This window comes from Anolis carolinensis, chromosome 4 (genome assembly GCF_035594765.1).
Source record: "Anolis carolinensis isolate JA03-04 chromosome 4, rAnoCar3.1.pri, whole genome shotgun sequence".
NCBI lineage: Eukaryota > Metazoa > Chordata > Lepidosauria > Squamata > Dactyloidae > Anolis > Anolis carolinensis.
Genome location: NC_085844.1, coordinates 105,283,871 through 105,301,134, shown reverse-complemented (window position 1 = coordinate 105,301,134; position 17,264 = coordinate 105,283,871). Strand labels below are relative to the sequence as shown.

Here is a 17,264-nt window from a genome sequence, read left to right as displayed (position 1 = left end):
AATTCTGCATGGCCAACACAGTGAAAAGTATAGACATCTAATTCTAGACTTTTAAATGACAAGCATACAAAGTTTGGCATTGATGGATATATTGTATTTTTCAAAATTTCTGACTTATGTTCTAAGAATCAGTTTGTTGTTCAATCACTCAGTCGTGTCCGACTATTCGTAATCTCATGGACCAGTCCACGCCAGAGCTCCCTGTCGTCCGTTACCACCCCCCAGTTCTTTCAAGGTCAAGCCAGTCTCTTCAAGGATACCATCCATCCATCTTGCCCTTGGTTGGCCTCTCTTCCTTTTTCCTTTCATTTTCCCCAGCATCATGATATTTTCCAAGCTTTCCTGTCTTCTCATGATGTGGCCAAAATACTTCATCTTTGCCTCCAATATCTTTCCCTCCAGTGAGCAACCGGGCATTATTTCCTGGACTATGGACTGGTCGGATCTTCCTGCGTTCCAAGGCACTCTCAGGATTTTCCTCCAGCACCAAAGTTCAAAAGCATCTATCTCCCTTCGCTCAGCCTTCCTTATGGTCCAGCTCTCGCATCCATAGGTTATCAAGGTTGGCCATTGCTCTTCTCCCAAGAAGTAGCCATCTTCTGATTTCCTGGCTGCAGTCTGCATCTGCAGTGATCTTCACACCTAGAAATATAAAGTCTGTCACTGCCTCCACATTTTGTCCCTCTATTTCCCAGTTATCAATCAGTCTGGTTGACATAATCTTGGTTTTCTTGATGCTTAACTGCAACCCAGCTTTTGCACTTTCTTTTTTCACCTTGGTGATAAAGCTTCTCAGCTCCTCCTAACTTTCAGCCATCAGAGTGGTATCATCTGCATACCTAAGGTTGTTAATGTTTCTTCCAGCAATTTTAACTCCAGCCTTGGATTTGTCAAGCCCTGCACATCACATGATGTGTTCTGCGTACAAGTTGAATAGGGAGGGTGAAAGTATGCAGCCCTGCCATGCTCCTTTCCCAATCTTGAACCAGTCTGTTGTTCCATGGTCTGTTCTTGCTGTGGCTACTTGGTCTTTATACAGATTTCTCAGGAGACAGATAAGGTGACTTGGTATCCCCATACCACCAAGAACTTACCACAGTTTATTATGATCATAATAAAGAATCATAGTATTTCTGTTTAAATTATATTGCATGAAATATGTCTTCTTGAAAATTAAGCACATTCATTTTGGATTTTCTTAGGCATTCTCATCCATCCTGCATGATAACAGCATAAAATGTGAGACTTTGAGGAAAATGGATAAGGACCTTGGAAAATCATAGACTGTACAAGCAAAAACACAAAAGATGGAAGGGGACGACTGTGAAAGGTGAAATATAGGCGTAATGGTGGGGTTCTTAGGAAAGAGAAAAAAAATGTAAATGCGTGTTTTTTTCAGCTGAAATAGATTTGATATAGCTGGCTGTTCTACAGCTTTAAAAAAGGAGAAAAGCATGTGAGAATGACAAGCAGTAATTATAACAGGGAGAAAACATGTGTAGTCATTCAGTGAACTAATAGAGACTGCAAATGGGAGGGACACATTTTTGTTTCTCTTCTCCAGTCTGAGTTTCTTCAAGTGACTCTTGTTAAAATCCATTGGGCACCGCTCTGTAGAAAGCAAAGCATGCTTTGAATGCAGCCTTCTTCCACTGAAAAGATTGAAGTAACATTGTACAAATTGCCTAGCTAGATTGTTGGCAAAATTCTGCTTGTTCAATCGAACTCCTGGAAAAGATCCTGGGAAGCAGTAGCAGAACTCCAGCTATTGATTGGCTGCTGAAACAGAGACCCATTGGATCTAAATAGGCTGGATTGATTTTACAGCAGCAACAGAAGGAGCGCGGTTCACAGTGTGTATTGAGGCGAGGAAGGAAGCGAGAGCAGGAAAGCAAAAATGTACTGTGGCATCAGTATGTAACTGCTGGAGCCAGATAATCCTGCTACCTAGCTCCCTCCGTGGGCAACTTACTGTGCTGTTTCCTTCCTTCGGGAGAGGATGCTCGCTCTGTGCCTGCGAAACGGCTAACAGCACCGGACGTTGGAATAGTTCATTTGACTGATCATCTGTGTGCCTCTGAAAGCAAGATTCATTGTTGACACCGTGGTGACAAGAATTCACCCCCCTCCTTGAACTGAAGATACATACAGAAGCATCTTTAAGGTAATTTAAATGGATGCCTCCTATTCTTTCCGTAGCTGTTTATATCAAGCCGGAGTTTGTGCATTCTTAATAGGAGTGTGCAAATGTGTGTATGTGAAAGAGAAACTCTTCATAAATAAGGAAAATATGACTTATAATGGCAATGATGCTGCTCTTTAGCTTTGATATGAGTAAGGCAATTCCATTTTCTGAACTCCTTAGGAAATATTTGGATAGCAACCTTTCCACCTTTCCTTTTATAAATTAAGCACCTTATGGGGTGGGAGACAAAACTGTAAGATCTTTACATCCCTGTTGTACTTGCTCAGTGGGATGACTTTGTTGTTATCAATAAATGTTACGTTAGCTTTATGTTTGGAAGTGTTTTCAAAAGGAAGGGGGGATCTTGTTGCGACGTGTGAACAAGGGAAAACATAGTTCGGGTTGTTTAAAACATCATGGCTTATAGGTACAATAAATGAGGTTTTGGTATTAGTCTGTATTTGTCTGAAAAGAGGAGATCAGGGTTTGGTGAGAAAACAGGTCTCATAAGTTGTGCTCTTGGATGCCTGGTTTCCGGAGCATTTGTTCAGGTAGAATTATTACCAAGAAGATCAGTAAAGTGGAAGAGAACACTTTCTGGAACCCTATGGAAACTCATTGATTTGGCATGGGATGGGCAGGAGTAATCTCACTTTGAACTATTCAGATCAGAAGGATGTTTGATTTGATTTATGAAAGGAATAGGTGCCTATAGAATTAAAAGAGCAGCATTACTGCTTCAGATGAATGAGCTTTGCAGTGTTACTCCAGCTGTGATTATCTGTGCTACCTTCTAAATGTTACCATCTAGTCTGCTTGATCCCAGTTAAAAGGGATTTGTTTGTGGTTTTCTTTTGCTGATCAGTTGCTACATTTTCATCTTATGTCTGCAGAAATGGATGTTGCACAATCAGAGCTTTTCATCACCCAATTTGCATAGCCAGCCACAACTTTCAGAGAGATTATTCAGTTAACCAAATGTGTGTAATTACAACAATGGCTTGTTGCTTGGGAAAAACATTTTCTTGTGTGCAATGGAATTAATGCTCATCATCCCTTTCCCAAAAATATATTGATGCCTAAGAGGAGTACTGTATAAAATACAGGGTGTTTGAAAAAGAACTCCCTAGTTTTAAGTTAAAACACATTAAAACTAGAGAGTTCTTTTTCAAACACCCTGTATTTAGATAGTGGATATGATGGTGATGATAAATATGGTTGTGTGTACACATAGTTCTGTTAAAGAAAATCAGCGTGCAGAAATATTAATATTCATGAAGATAGTGTTATATATATTTACTTGGATATAATTTTGACTATGTTAAGCAGAACTTATTTTCAGTTGGTCGATCCAATGTAAAAAAAAAAGGGGGGGGAGCATGGGTTTCTTACATCTTACATCATTAATCGTTGTTTTTAGTTACAGCTGATAACATTCCTCATTCTATACAGCTATTAAAGATAATAGTGCCCTTTCCTCTTTCTGTTCTTAGCCTCCATATTTCTACATAGCTGTCTATAGAGTTCTAGTTTAACATGTGCAATTTCAAATACAGCTATTCAAAAGTAAGACATACTAAGTTCAGTTCAGGTTACTCACAGGTAAGGGGTATGCCATTGCTTTAGCAAAGTGGTACAGAATAATTTATGCACAATAAAGAATTATTATATTTAACTAATTTTATTCAGAAAGTCAAGCATTTCTAAATGTAATTGCTGGAACTCAAATTCATGGATCATATTATAGATGTATTCTATGTTTATGTGTATTTCAAGAAAAAAAACTGTTTCCTCTGGACAGGTGCTCTTCTCCAGTCATGACAAAACTTTGTCATCTACTGGTAGGAAGAATACTTCACCTCTGCTTCTTATGACCATTTCAGTATTTTGGGGAAACCTGAAACTTTCCCTCCATAATTCTTACAGTCTGAGATAGAAGGAAAACCTATCTTGTGTAATGTGTGTGTGTATAATGCTGAATTGATCTAATGCTTATTGAACTCGGCTATCTTGCTGAAATCTGTGAGCCTCATTATCTGTGTCAAGCAGCTGCACAGATCGTGAGAGCTTTATTATGACAGCCTTGCTTATGTTATGAAGAGGCTCCATTAAAGCCACTGCTAGAAGGAAGCTTCATTGAGTTTTCCAATTTGCAGAAAAGGAAAGGTATAAATAAAGTGATGTGTGGGTGGATGGGGGCAGGTTGTAAGCACTATGCAACATATCCACATGAGATACTTGTGGTTCTTGCTGTTGTCTACTAAAGCTGAGTTTTAATAGCATTCTATTCTGTCCTTAGGAGTGTCCCTGTCATGTATGGAAATTTCCTTTCATCTCTCTATTTTTCCTTCTATTAAATATTTTCTGTATTAGGGATCATTTGGATGAAATAACACACACACAGTGTGCAAAGATATTAATAAGTCTGCTTGCATCCCAATGTCAGGAGAAAATGGGATATAAAGTAAATAAATGAAATAGGTGTACAAATATCAATTTGTATCAAACAGAATATGACTTCTAATCATATACAGTATCTAGAAATAGGTTTGTTATGTGTGTTTGTGTGATATTGAGACAGACATATGATACCTGTGGGCTTCCAGATGTTTTTAGGTGCCCAATGCCATCAGCCCTAGATAACATAGTTTGCGGCTGAGAGTAATGGGAATTGTCGCCCAAATATCTGGAATGTTGTAGAATCTGCGTCCAACAGTAGAAAAGGAAAAAAGAGTATTCTATATGTATACAGAATAGAAGAAGAAGAAGAAGAAGAACTATTATGCCCCATTTCCATCCTACTATATGCTAAAAGTATAAGATAGGCTTTTGACTTAGAACACAAATGTTTAGAGATGTTATCCCCCCCCCCCCCAAGCCCTTTAACTCCCGTGTAAGAGTGTGAAGCATAGTCACTCCTGATTTTGTTTTGAATTTTGGTTCCATTTTGAAAAAAGAACATATTTTTGACGTGAGGGGATTTCAAGTCTAGGACATTTCCAGAAAGCGTGAGTCTGAGTTACACTGGTTGATTTGGGGAAGTTATATTTTGTGTATTCCCCAGACTACTCCATTTTATCACCTTAGCTTCTTTCAGAACTAATACTCTTCCTGTTATGAAACATTTATTTTCTACTGCAGCAAACGTAGAGCCATTAGGGGGCTCTTTCTTCCTGTGTTATTCGCACAGCAGGCTACATTACAAAAAATACAATAGATCTTTTGTATCTTGCTCACCAGTTTTGAAAAGTTCTTCTCAGATGGAGAAGCATTTTAATGCAGAAGCATTTTAATCAACTAGAAATATTTATTCTCCTTGATTTTGAAGATGATGGCAAGAGCCGCTGTCAATTCCCAATACAGTAATATTTTAAGTCCCCCCCCCTACTGAAAATGACATCCTGAAGTACTATTAAGAATGGCATAAATATTCTTAGGATAGATAGCATAATATTCTGTTATCTGGAGGATAATTATTCAAGAATGGATTGCACATGGCTCAGCACATGCTTTGTTGGAGTACATGCTTTGCATTTAGATGGTCCCTGTTCTACACTGCAGTAATTTTTAGTATTTTAGAACAATACCATTTAGGGCAGATGTGGGCAATGCAGAAGTGTTGCCTCCTCTGGCCTCTTGCATACATATTCCCAAAGTAAAGGTAAAGCTTTCCTTTGATGTTAAGTCCAGTCATGTCTGACCCTGGGGGTTGGTGCTCATTTCCATTTCTAAGCCGAAGAGCCGGTATTGTCCGTAGACACCTCCAAGGTTATGTGGCCGGCATGACTGCATGAAGCACCGTTACCTTCCCGCCAGAGTGGTACCTATTGATCTACTCACATTTGCATGTTTTCGAACTGCTAGGTTGGCAGGAGCTGGAGCTAACAGCGGGCGCTCAAGCCTCTCCCGGGATTTGAACCTGGGACCTTTTGGTCTGCAAGTTCAGCAGCTCAGCGCTTTAACGCACTTCGCCACTGGGGCTCCTACATATTCCCAAATCTAATGCTAAAAAACAAAACAAAATAAGTCTGCCAAAATATGAAACCCTGAAGGTTGCTGGTCTGAATCCAACCCGGGGAGAGCACGGATGAGCTCTATCAGTTTCAGCTCCATGCAGGGACATAAGAGAAGCCTCCCACAAGGATAGTCCTTGCAGACAGCCAATTCTTTCACGCCAGAAGTGACTTGCAGTTTCTCAAGTCACTCCTGACATGAAAAAAAAAATACTCTTTTCATGTCAGGTATAGTCCAAGCTTGTGAGAGTGAAAAATGACCTCTGTCTCTCCTATAGTTGACCATCTCAGTCTAGAGAATGAATCATATAACAATAGAATCATGAAGTTGGACGATACTACACAGGCCATCCAGTCCAATCTCCTCTAATGCTCATCTTCATGGGCAATACTGTATATCCCAAACTCACCATGGGTTCAACTTGGCTGTCCCCATGATGTCCCTGGACTTCTGGAAGGTACTTCAGGGTAAATTGGGTGAATCTGGTTTAGCCTTGCATTAAGAAAAGTGGGAGATGTTCAAGTGGTTGTCTCAAACTCTGTAGTAATCCCATGGCATCAAGAGGTTTGGACAGCAGAGTCGGGTCCAGTCAGACCAAGTCCACATGGGATACTGCCACCATTCCCTTTTCCCTGAACTCATCTGTGCAGGGAAAAGGAGACAGATTGTGTCTGTATTGCCACAGCTGCTACTCCCGGATGGTCACAGAGCTCTGTGACTGTTGGGGGCACCATATGCTATTATTAGCAGAAGTACCTGTATGATTGGGAAGTAGGTGGGGAAAACAGATACAACTTTCTTGCCAGTCACATAGGCGCTTCTGCTTGATGTCAGCATGGGGGTCTTACAATGCTTAGGAAGTGATACAGAGCTCTACAACCATCTGGATGCAGCAATGGTAACGCAGTGTTAATGTGGGATTTGTGTATTGACAGTGTTTAAATGCAATTTGTGTCTTGGTTTGTATTGCATACTGATTGCATCATCCAGAGTGTATATAGTCTGGAAAGAGTTAAATTACTAAGAAGCTGTGATGACCTTGATGTGAGCTGGGGAGTATCCAGACACAAGTGTGTGTATGCTTTACTGATTGCATTCACTTCTGATTTGAATAGTCTGTTCTGTTCTATTCTGCTGTCTGCTGAGAAGTCAAGTCCTGTGTCCATTGTCTTCAAGTCTGTTTGTCTTTATTACTGCTTTCAGTAAAACTTGTATATAGTTTTACCATCGTCTCTGGATGTCTCTTCGTGCTATGTTCCTCTGACTCCATCCAGCTGCTGCTGCGCTGCAAATTACTCTGACACGCAGATGGTAAGGTAATGGTCCAGCAAGACCAATGCAATCTCAGGCTAGCTAGACTCTCACTTCCCACTACCAAAGATTTGAGATAGTGTGTTTATGGTCACCTCTGGAGTATTTCCATTCTGCACTGGCCATGGATTAACCAGTCAATGCAGATATGGTCTAAGTGAAGGCAAAAATCTGATGGTCTTGCCATGAGTGAGTTGAAGCCTCTTAATACTTAGCTGTTGGAGGATGCAATCCCTTATGTATGCACAGGGCCAGCCCTAGGTAATTTCGCTTTGTAAGATAACCTAGTGGCCGCGCCCCCCCCCGAAATTGCGCCCCCACCCCTGCACATACCTGCTTCGGCGACAGTTTTGCCGGTGGCTTTGCCGGCGGCGGCTTTGACGGCGGGGAGGACCATCGCCTCCCTCCCAGGTGAAGGCCTTCCGCGTTTGCCAAGGAGGGAGGCGGCAGCAGGGACAATTGCCTCCCTCCTTGGCAAATGCGGAAGGCCTTCACCTGGGAGGGAGGCAACTGTCCCCGCCGCCGCCTCTCTCCTTGGCGAACGCGGAAGGCCTACTGCAGCCTAGCTATTCTCACAAAGTCTCGCGAGTCCTCGCGAGACTTCGTGAGAATAGCTAGGCTGCAGTAGGCCTTCCGCGTTCGCCAAGGAGAGAGGCGGCGGCGGGGACAGTTGCCTCCCTCCTTGGCAAATGTGGAAGGCCTACTGCGGCCTGGCTTTTCTCGCGAAGTCTTGCGAGACTTCACAAGAATAGCTAGGCCGCAGTAGGCCTTCCGCGTTCACCAAGGAGAGAGGCGGGGGCGGGGACAATTGCCTCCCTCTTTGGCAAATGTGGAAGGCCTTTGCCAAGGAGGGAGGCAATGGTCCCCACCACCGCCTCTCTCCTTGGGGAACGCGGAAGGCCTACTGCGGCCTAGCTATTCTCACGAGGTCTTGTGAGTCCTCGCAAGACCTCGCAAGACCTCGCAAGACCTCGCGAGAATAGCTAGGCCCCAGATAGGCCTTCCGCATTCGCCGAGGAGGGAGGAGGCAGTGGCAGCAGGGACCATCACCTCCCTCCTCAGCGAAGGCCTCATCTGAGACCTAGCTCTTCACTGAGGAGGGAGGCGATGATCCCTGCCGCCGCCGCCTCCCTTCTTAGTAAATTTACACGGGGGTGCTGTCAAGGCCTCGACAGCGCCCCCCCCCTTGACGTGCGCCCGAAGCGGCCACTTCAACGGCCTCCACGTTGGACCGGCCCTGTGTATGCATTTACCAAGAAGTAAGCCTATTGAATCCAGTGTTACTTCTGAGTAGATATACATAGGACTGCACTATTAATTTTTCTTTGTCTTTGACCTTAAAAATATCAAAGAAGGAAGGTTTCCTTGCTACATTTGAGAACAATTAGAAGTGTGCTAAAAAGAACTTCTCTAACATCATTTCAGCCAACCTTAACTTTGAGTCAAGCATAGGTGTGGCTCAGTAATCTGAGATGTCTTGAGAAAGATCTTGAATTGTGGAATCCCCATTCCTGAGAAATTAATGTTTCTTAAATATCTGAAGCCCTTGCAGCTGTTAAAACACAGATGTTCTGGATGGAGAAAAGATGTCAATGAATTTTTTTTTAGAGGGATGCATAAAATTCCTAGAGGTTGGATTCCATACAAATAATCTTTAAAAAGTCAAGTCTCATTTTCCCCCCATCTATGAAACTCATTTGGAAGGAGTTTATGGGCTGTGTATGGGAAGGAATTGGTGTGTGTGTGAGGGGAGTACTGTTCATTCTCTTCATGATACACCATGTGATTTTCAAAATCAACAAATAATTGGAATAATATGCATATATGGGCTTTTCAGGAAAACTTATAGGAACTGTTATGGAGGTCAACCCTTCACCCCTGGGGGGGGGGTGTCATGGTGCCTACTAGGACTATTTTTACCATGCCATGGAATCATTTAAATGACTCAAGGAAATCAATTAAAGCAACTCCACCCAAGACAATTACTACACCCATCTGATATGGTGTAGGGCAAACAAACCCTCCCCTCCCCCATGGAAAACTTGGGAGGAATTCCTACCCTGTCCTTGCACAACCAGTTTATACTCACACTGTCCATTGGGTAGATAGTGTGAGCATAAATGTTTTTGAACCCCAAGATATCTCTACCCCCCCCCCAAAAAAAAAACAAAGAAAACTGAGGAGGGGAGGAGCAGATTTAGATAGTCTCTTGCTCTGGCCCATCATGTGGTTAGGGCCAGTGAGGCTGACCGGCCCCAAACTAAGTGTGGGCTCTGTCATGGGGACCTTCAAATAGTCCTCCCAGTGCCTTAGAGAGGCATTCCATAAAAATAATTACATTCATTAAATACTACTGAGCCACTCACCTAAGAAATGGCAACCTACTTTGTTTATCACATGACATAGGTTTCAAGTGTAGGGTAGAGATATCTTGGTGTTAAAAAGCATTTCAAAAGGTTTTTTAAAATGCTTTCTAAGGTGGTTGACAAGTGACTTTTTTTGCAAATGATCTGGATAGAGATGGGCAAAATGGTCAAATCTGTATTTTGATGGTATTCATCATTCTCAGTTTTAAAATTATACAATTAGGCAATTCTTGGGAGCAGCTGAAATGCCCCTTTGAGAAAAAGCTGCACCAATACCATTTGCTCATGGACAAAGGAGGATAGGCAGTTTGTTCTGTTCCTTTCTGTCTCATATACTCTCTAGGGGCTTTCCTTCCTTCCTTCCTTCTCTGTGTTGTGTGCATTATGTGTTTCCTTCTCCTCCTATTCTTCTTTTCTTCCTTCCTTCCTTCCTTCCTTCCTTCCTTCCTTCCTTCCTTCCTTCCTTCCTTCTTCCAACATGGGGAAGGAAAGAGAGAGAGAGAGAGAGAGAGAGAGAGAGAGAGAGAGAGAGAGAAAGAAAGAGAGAGAGAGAGAAGTGGATCCCTGGAATGGTGGTGAGGGGAGAGCCTCCAGGCACCTCCTTCTCTTTTCCTCCTCCGTTTGACCCCAAGGGCCATCTAGTCCAACCCCCTTTTTTCTGCCACATAGCAAAATCACAATCAAATCACCCCCAAGAGATGGCCACCCTGCCTCTGAACAATCATCATCATCATCATCATCATCATCATCATCATCATCCCCATCATTAGATACACAGCTGGAATTGTGAACTGGACACAAGCAGAGCTAGATGATCTGGACAGAAAAACAAAACTGATGACAATCCACTACTCATTACACCCGCGTAGTGATGTCGACAGACTTTACCTGCCCAGAAAATCAGGAGGCAGAGCACTCTGCAAGTGAAACAAATGGTAAAGGAAGAGAAACATGCCCTGGCAGATTATGTGAAAGGCAGTCAAGAACCAACATTGAGGGAAGTCAATAGTAGTAAACTGCTTAAAGTGCAAATGACAAAGCGTGAATACCGTAAAAACACAATCCAGAGCAGAAGAGAACACTGGCAAAAGAAGGCTCTCCATGGACAGTTCCTGGGAAAAATTGAGAGCGAAATTGACAAAGAAAAAACATGGCTGTGGCTCACAAATGGAACTTTGAAAAAGGAGACAGAGGGTCTGATTCTGGCAGCCCAAGAACAAGCCATTAGAACCAATGCCATAAAAGCCAAAATTGAAAAGTCGATGACAGATCCCAAATGTAGACTCTGCAAGGAAGCAGATGAAACAATAGATCACATCCTCAGCTGCTGCAAGAAGATTGCATAGACAGACTACAAGCAGAGGCATAACACCGTTGCTCAGATGATTCATTGGAACTTGTGCCACAAATACCATCTGCCTGCAACAAAGAACTGGTGGAATCACAAGCTGGAAAACGTTACAGAGAATGAACATGTCAAGCTACTCTGGGACTTCCAAATTCAGACAAACAGGGTTTTGGAGCACAATACTCCTAACCTCACAATTATGTTAAAAAACAAAGTATGGATTGTCAATGTTGCAATCCCAGGTGACAGCAGAATTGAGGAGAAACAACTGGAAAAGCTGACATGATATAAGGATTTAAAAATCGAATTGCAAAGACTCTGGCACAAGCCAGTCAAGGTGGTCCCAGTGGTGATTGGCACACTAGTTGCAGTGCCTAAAGACCTTGCCCTGCACTTAAACACAATCGGAGCTGACAAAATTACCACCTGCAAGCTGCAGAAGGCCACCTTACTGGGATCTGCACGCATTATTTGCTGATACATCACACAGTCCTAGACACTTGGGAAGTGTCCGACGTGTGATCCAATACAACAGCCAGCAGAGTGTCTGCTGTGGACTCAGCTTGTTGTGTTTCAAATGCAAAAGGCCACCTTACTGGGATCTGCGCGCATCATCTGAAAATACATCACATAGTCCTAAACTCTTGGAAAGTGTTTGACTTGTGATTTTGTGATACAAAATCCAGCATATCTTTCTTGTTTGCTGTGTCATACTATGTCGTTGTGTCAATAATAATAATAATAATAATAATAATAATAATAATAGAAAATATATTCCTAGTTTGCAAATGTTGTTTCCTGTTTAATTGTGTAGTCCTTTCTTCGAAAGTAGTTGTGCTCAGAAACTATGTTAAATTGGTGAAGACTCTACAAGATATTAAATCATTGAGAAACTAGAGCAATATGGGCTGTAGCAGAATGTCCCTTCTGGAAAATCAACAAATATTTGGAGTAATATGGCTGCCCAGATATGAGAGAATAGAGCATGCCAGAGAGAAGGAGAGAGGGTGACTCCTGAAATGTACAAAAGGGAAGTTTAAACTTTCAATGGAACAGGTTTTTTAACCAACATGAAACTAATAAAATTTGAATGAGTACTTATGTTGAAGAAATAATAGACCACCAAGAAAGAAAAAAGGTTGAATGTTATGTATGAGCATTAGCACAAGAGGAGAAATGGAATCTTTGTACAGTAGAGTCTCACTTATCCAAGCTAGACGGGCCGGCAGAAGCTTGGATAAGCAAATATCTTGGATAATAAGGAGCATTTAAGGAAAAGCCTATTAAACATCAAATTACTAATTAAGCACCAAAACATCATGTTATACAACAAATTTGACAGAAAAGTAGTTCAATACGCAGTAATGTTATCTTGTAATTACTGTATTTACGAACTTAGCACCAAAATATCACGATATATTGAAAACATTGACTACAAAAATGGCTTGGATAATCCAGAAGCTTGGATAAGCGAGGCTTGGATAAGTGAGACTCTACTGTACTTAGACGATGCTAGGCATTCCTGCTAGTCTAATAATGTGAGTCTCCCTCTCTCACCATAGATTCAAAACTGTTCACTTGGACATATGAAACTTGGAATGCATACTAAAGGATTCATGGGGGGGGGGGGTGTATGTCTTGGAGATGTTTGGTTTCTAAAATGCATTAATTGGAAGCAGTCCAATGTGTCTTGTAACCTGCAGTACCACTTTAAGTTGCTAGTTGATAGACACTGCTGTTCAGAAGGGAGATGGTTCCTTAAGTGTGTGGATCTGAACCACATTTTTCGCATCTAATTTCAGTGGGAATTCTGTAGGAGAAAATTGTTTGAGTTCTGGTCTTTCCTTTATTGAAGTAATACACAATGGCTGCTCTTGCCACCAATTCATATATCTATATGTACAGGAGGGATGGAAGGATGTCCAAGCTGGTTTACTTCAGGCTTTATAAATAGAGGAAGGAGAGAAAGTCTTATGAATGACATAAAAGCAGATCTCTCTTGCATAAAAAGATGTCATCCAGATGTAGGCTCTGGCAAGTTAGCAAAATTTGAGAGAACTGGCTCCCCCTATGGTCCTCAGCTTCTTAGGCAGATTCAAAAAAATCTGTAATTTTCAGTAGCATCTGAAATCATTAGATGCCAGACTTAGTTGTTTTGCCCTGTGGGTCTCCAGAATATTTCAAGGAATTGAAAGAGACATGCATGCTTCCTGACAAAGACAAGGAAGGACAATGAGAAGGAAGAGATAAATGACTATAGGGTAGAGGGAGAGAAAGAATAAGGGAAAAAAGAACATTTGTCCCTCCCCATGTTTTATAGTACCCTCTCATAATGGTTTACTGTTTAATATACTGATTGTGTCTTCTCAGCATTTAGGCAGTCAGTGATCCTCCTATAGATGAATCTTAAGTTTTCCAATGACCTGTTTGAAGCCCCATATGGTGTCCCGATAGTCACCAAACTCCTAAGGAACAACTACAAACAGAGAGGGAGAGAGATGGAGAGATGGCTTGTTATGTTCCCACTGCAAGGACACTCTTCTAAAAATGGCAAGGATCTTCTTCTAAAGATCATATGGCCTCCTGGCCATATGGTACCGAGGATGATGCCACCTGAAGTTCCTGTATTATTGGCAGTATCCCATCATTGAGAGGAGGAGACACCAGAACTCTACTTGGGAGGACAAGGAATTTCTCACACATTTCTCCAGAATGCATGGGCAAAGCTTATGTCTACACACAGGGCCGGCCGGAGATATTTTTAAATGTTAAGCGGGGGGCTAAAAAGCGCCCCCGCCACCGGCCCCGCCTCCCACGCCCTGGCCCCGCCCAGCGTGCCCTGGCCCCGCCTCCCACGCTGTGTGGGAGGCGGGGCCAGGGCGAATAGTGCGGGGGGCGGGGCCAGAGTTGGCCCCACCCCCCGTGCCCTGGCCGCGACCAGGAAGTCAGGCCCGAATGGCCTAGCTGTGCTGTGCGCGTGCGCACAGCACAGCTAGGCCATTTGCCCTTAGTTTGTTACTAAGGGCAAAAATGGCTTATCTGGCTGTGCGCATGCGCACAGCCAGATAAGCCATTTTTGCCCTTAGTTTGTTACTAAGGGCAAATGGCCTAGCTGTGCTGTGCGCACGCGCACAGCACAGCTAGGCCATTCGGGCCTGACTTCCTGGTCGCGGCCGGCACAAACTAAGGGCAAATTAAGTAACAAACTAAGGGCAAATGGCCTAGCTGTGCTGTGCGCACGCGCACAGCGCAGATAGCCCATTCGGGCCTGACTTCCTGGTCGCGGCCGGCGATCGCCCGCACAGCACAGCTAGGCCATTTGCCCTTAGTTTGTTACTAAGGGCAAAAATGGCTTATCTGGCTGTGCGCATGCGCACAGCCAGATAAGCCATTTTTGCCCTTAGTTTGTTACTAAGGGCAAATGGCCTAGCTGTGCTGTGCGCACGCGCACAGCACAGCTAGGCCATTCGGGCCTGACTTCCTGGTCACGGCCGGCGACCGCCCGGGCGATCGCCGGCCGCGACCAGGAAGTCAGGCCCGAATGGGCTATCTGCGCTGTGCGCATGGGCACAGCGCAGATAGCCCATTCGGGCCTGACTTCCTGGTCGCGGCCGGCGATCGCCCGGGCGGTCGCCGGCCGCGACCAGGAAGTAAGGCCCGAATGGCCTAGCTGTGCTGTGCGCGTGCGCACAGCACAGCTAGGCCATTTTGCCCTTAGTAACAAACTAAGGGCAAAAATGGCTTATCTGGCTGTGCGCATGCGCACAGCACAGATAGGCCATTTTTGCCCTTAGTTTGTTACTAAGGGCAAAATGGCCTAGGTGCTTGGCGCGGGCGCGGGGATTGAAGCCCCGCGGGCCCGCGCCAACACCTCGACAGCGCCCCTAGCGCCAACGCCTCGACAGCGCCCCTAGCAGCCAGCGCCCGAGGCGGCCGCGTCAGCGGCCGCCTAGTATCAACCGGCCCTGTCTACACAATAGAGTGGTTATATGCAAGAGAAAAATCCTCAAAAATAATGTCCTGCTAATGAACCACAGCTTTCGTATAAAGAAGACCACTTGGGCAAGATTCCTGTAGCCAAGCCCAGGGTGGGGCTCTGGACTTGGTTTTATGAGACTCATTTTCTAAAAGCTGTTGAAATGCCTTCTCTCCCTTACTTTAGCCCTTGTCCTGAACTTGGACTGAATTTGTTTCTACCTCAGAGTAACCTTTGCCTTATTTGCTCCACTGCTGTCAGAAGAATATTTCTGTTGCTCCATGCCTGATAAATTGCCCCTCATGTGTATCATGACTTATATTACTAATAAAATGAGAGCTCATTATGGTTGAAGGTAAAACTTAACAACTAGAGGAAGAGTTAGGAAGAGATAAAGAAAGAGGCAAGAGAAAGGGGGAACAGAGCAAAGGGACAAAGGGATTTCTTACTGCAATGGATAACAAGGAGAAAGTGAGTGGTTCTTCCTACTGTAGCTCCTAGATCATGATGCTTAGGCATCTGAAATTTTGTATGCATACTAAGCTGCTTTGGCAAAATGTAACTCGACTATTTGTATCTCAAAACTATTAAATATATTTTTAAAAAGTTGAAGAAAGTTTTAAGGCTACAATAATACTAAACTTGTTGTTGTACATTTTGAAGGAAATTAGTCCCCAAAAGCTAATTTAAATAGAAAGCCATGCTTTAGCTTGGGCATCAGTCAGATCTCCAAGGAGACAATGCTCTACTACAGGGATTCACAAAGTGTAGATTTGGCATTTAGCAGTTGATGAATCTACTCAGCTGCCATTGCACTTAAACCAATGAGATTTTCTTCTGACTAGTTGGATCAGCTGGACTAGTCTAGTGAAATGGTCCAACTGTGCATAGTACTTTGATATAGATCTTCTCTTTGTAGAAGTTCACACTGTCAAAGTGTGTATGTCATTTCAGCCCCCCCCCCCGGGTTATTGTTTTCCCTGAAGCTATAATGTGCGTAGTGGGGTGGGTAGTAGGATTATAGCCATAATATTGGTTATAATGGACCATTGTGGAACAACGTTATGCTATAGTGCAGTGGTGAACACAGTACAGTATAATCTTCCAGATGTTACTGAACTGCAACTTCCAGCATCACTCACCACTGGCTGTGTTGAGTACAGCTCATGGGAAGTCTGATCTGCAATGTGGATGGAGATGGATATTAAGGTACAAGAAGAGTGGATCACTGGGCTCATTTTTTGAAATAGCACAAGAGTATAGTCTGTGATCAGAATTTCCTTTCTTTGGAGTTTATAGCTCCAATCTTAAATTCTTGTTTTAAATTGAAGGTGGTGTTTTCCTCCTCTTCTGGAATGAGACTAGAAATGTATAGTGCTTTTTAAAAATTGTAAGACAATTTACATATATTCAGCAGTAACACAGAAAAAATGAAAAAGTACACAGTTCCTTTTGTTTAATAAGTCCAGGTCATACACAGATGTATTTTAATCTATTTTTTGTGATTGTTCTGGATTTTTAAAGAATACTAATCTCCCAGGTGAAATGGCTTTTACTATGTAGAGCATGTGTTCATATGTCAGAACCCTGCTACTAGAGCCTGGATGTGGCTCTGAGTTTCAGGGTCACTGACAGTGATAAGACACCTGCGTCCCAGGACTCGGAGGAGAAACGGCTGATGGACTTGGCGGGGAATTTGCGCGGGGTTTTACTGAGCGGGAAGAGACTGTTCAAATGAGGGGGAGGGTATATAAAGGAGGGTTGGCCGGAGCCTCCCATTCTTGGCTTTTCTGATGTTCATGTTTCCTACAGTAAAAGTTCCTGGTGATACCACAAAGAGTCTCGTGTGTTCATTCAGGAGCGGCTGTGGTGAGCTGACACTAAGCCAAGAATACGGACACCATCCCGCTGTAGCGGTGAGGTGTAACATGCAAGTGGAGGATGAAGAGCTCTTGGGCGCCGGAGGAGGAAGGTCGGAAAGGGCCACTCCCGAGACGGACGCTGAGTTCCACCAGCTGGCGGCCCTGGCGTCATCCACCGCTTATGCCCAGCCAAATGGGGTAA

The 17,264-nt window shown here is 43.4% G+C and overlaps 1 protein-coding gene across 2 annotated transcripts in view; it reads left to right on the top strand.

Moving 5' to 3' along the window:
- The first annotated feature begins 1,525 nt into the window (after positions 1-1,525).
- cdh18 (cadherin 18) overlaps positions 1,526-17,264 on the top strand; it is an 854,880-nt gene continuing 839,141 nt past the window's right edge. For both annotated transcript variants that reach the window (XM_062977606.1, XM_008114216.3), the window contains exon 1: positions 1,526-2,164. The gene's annotated coding sequence lies outside the window, so the exon portion shown is untranslated. The remainder of the gene's footprint in view (positions 2,165-17,264) is intronic.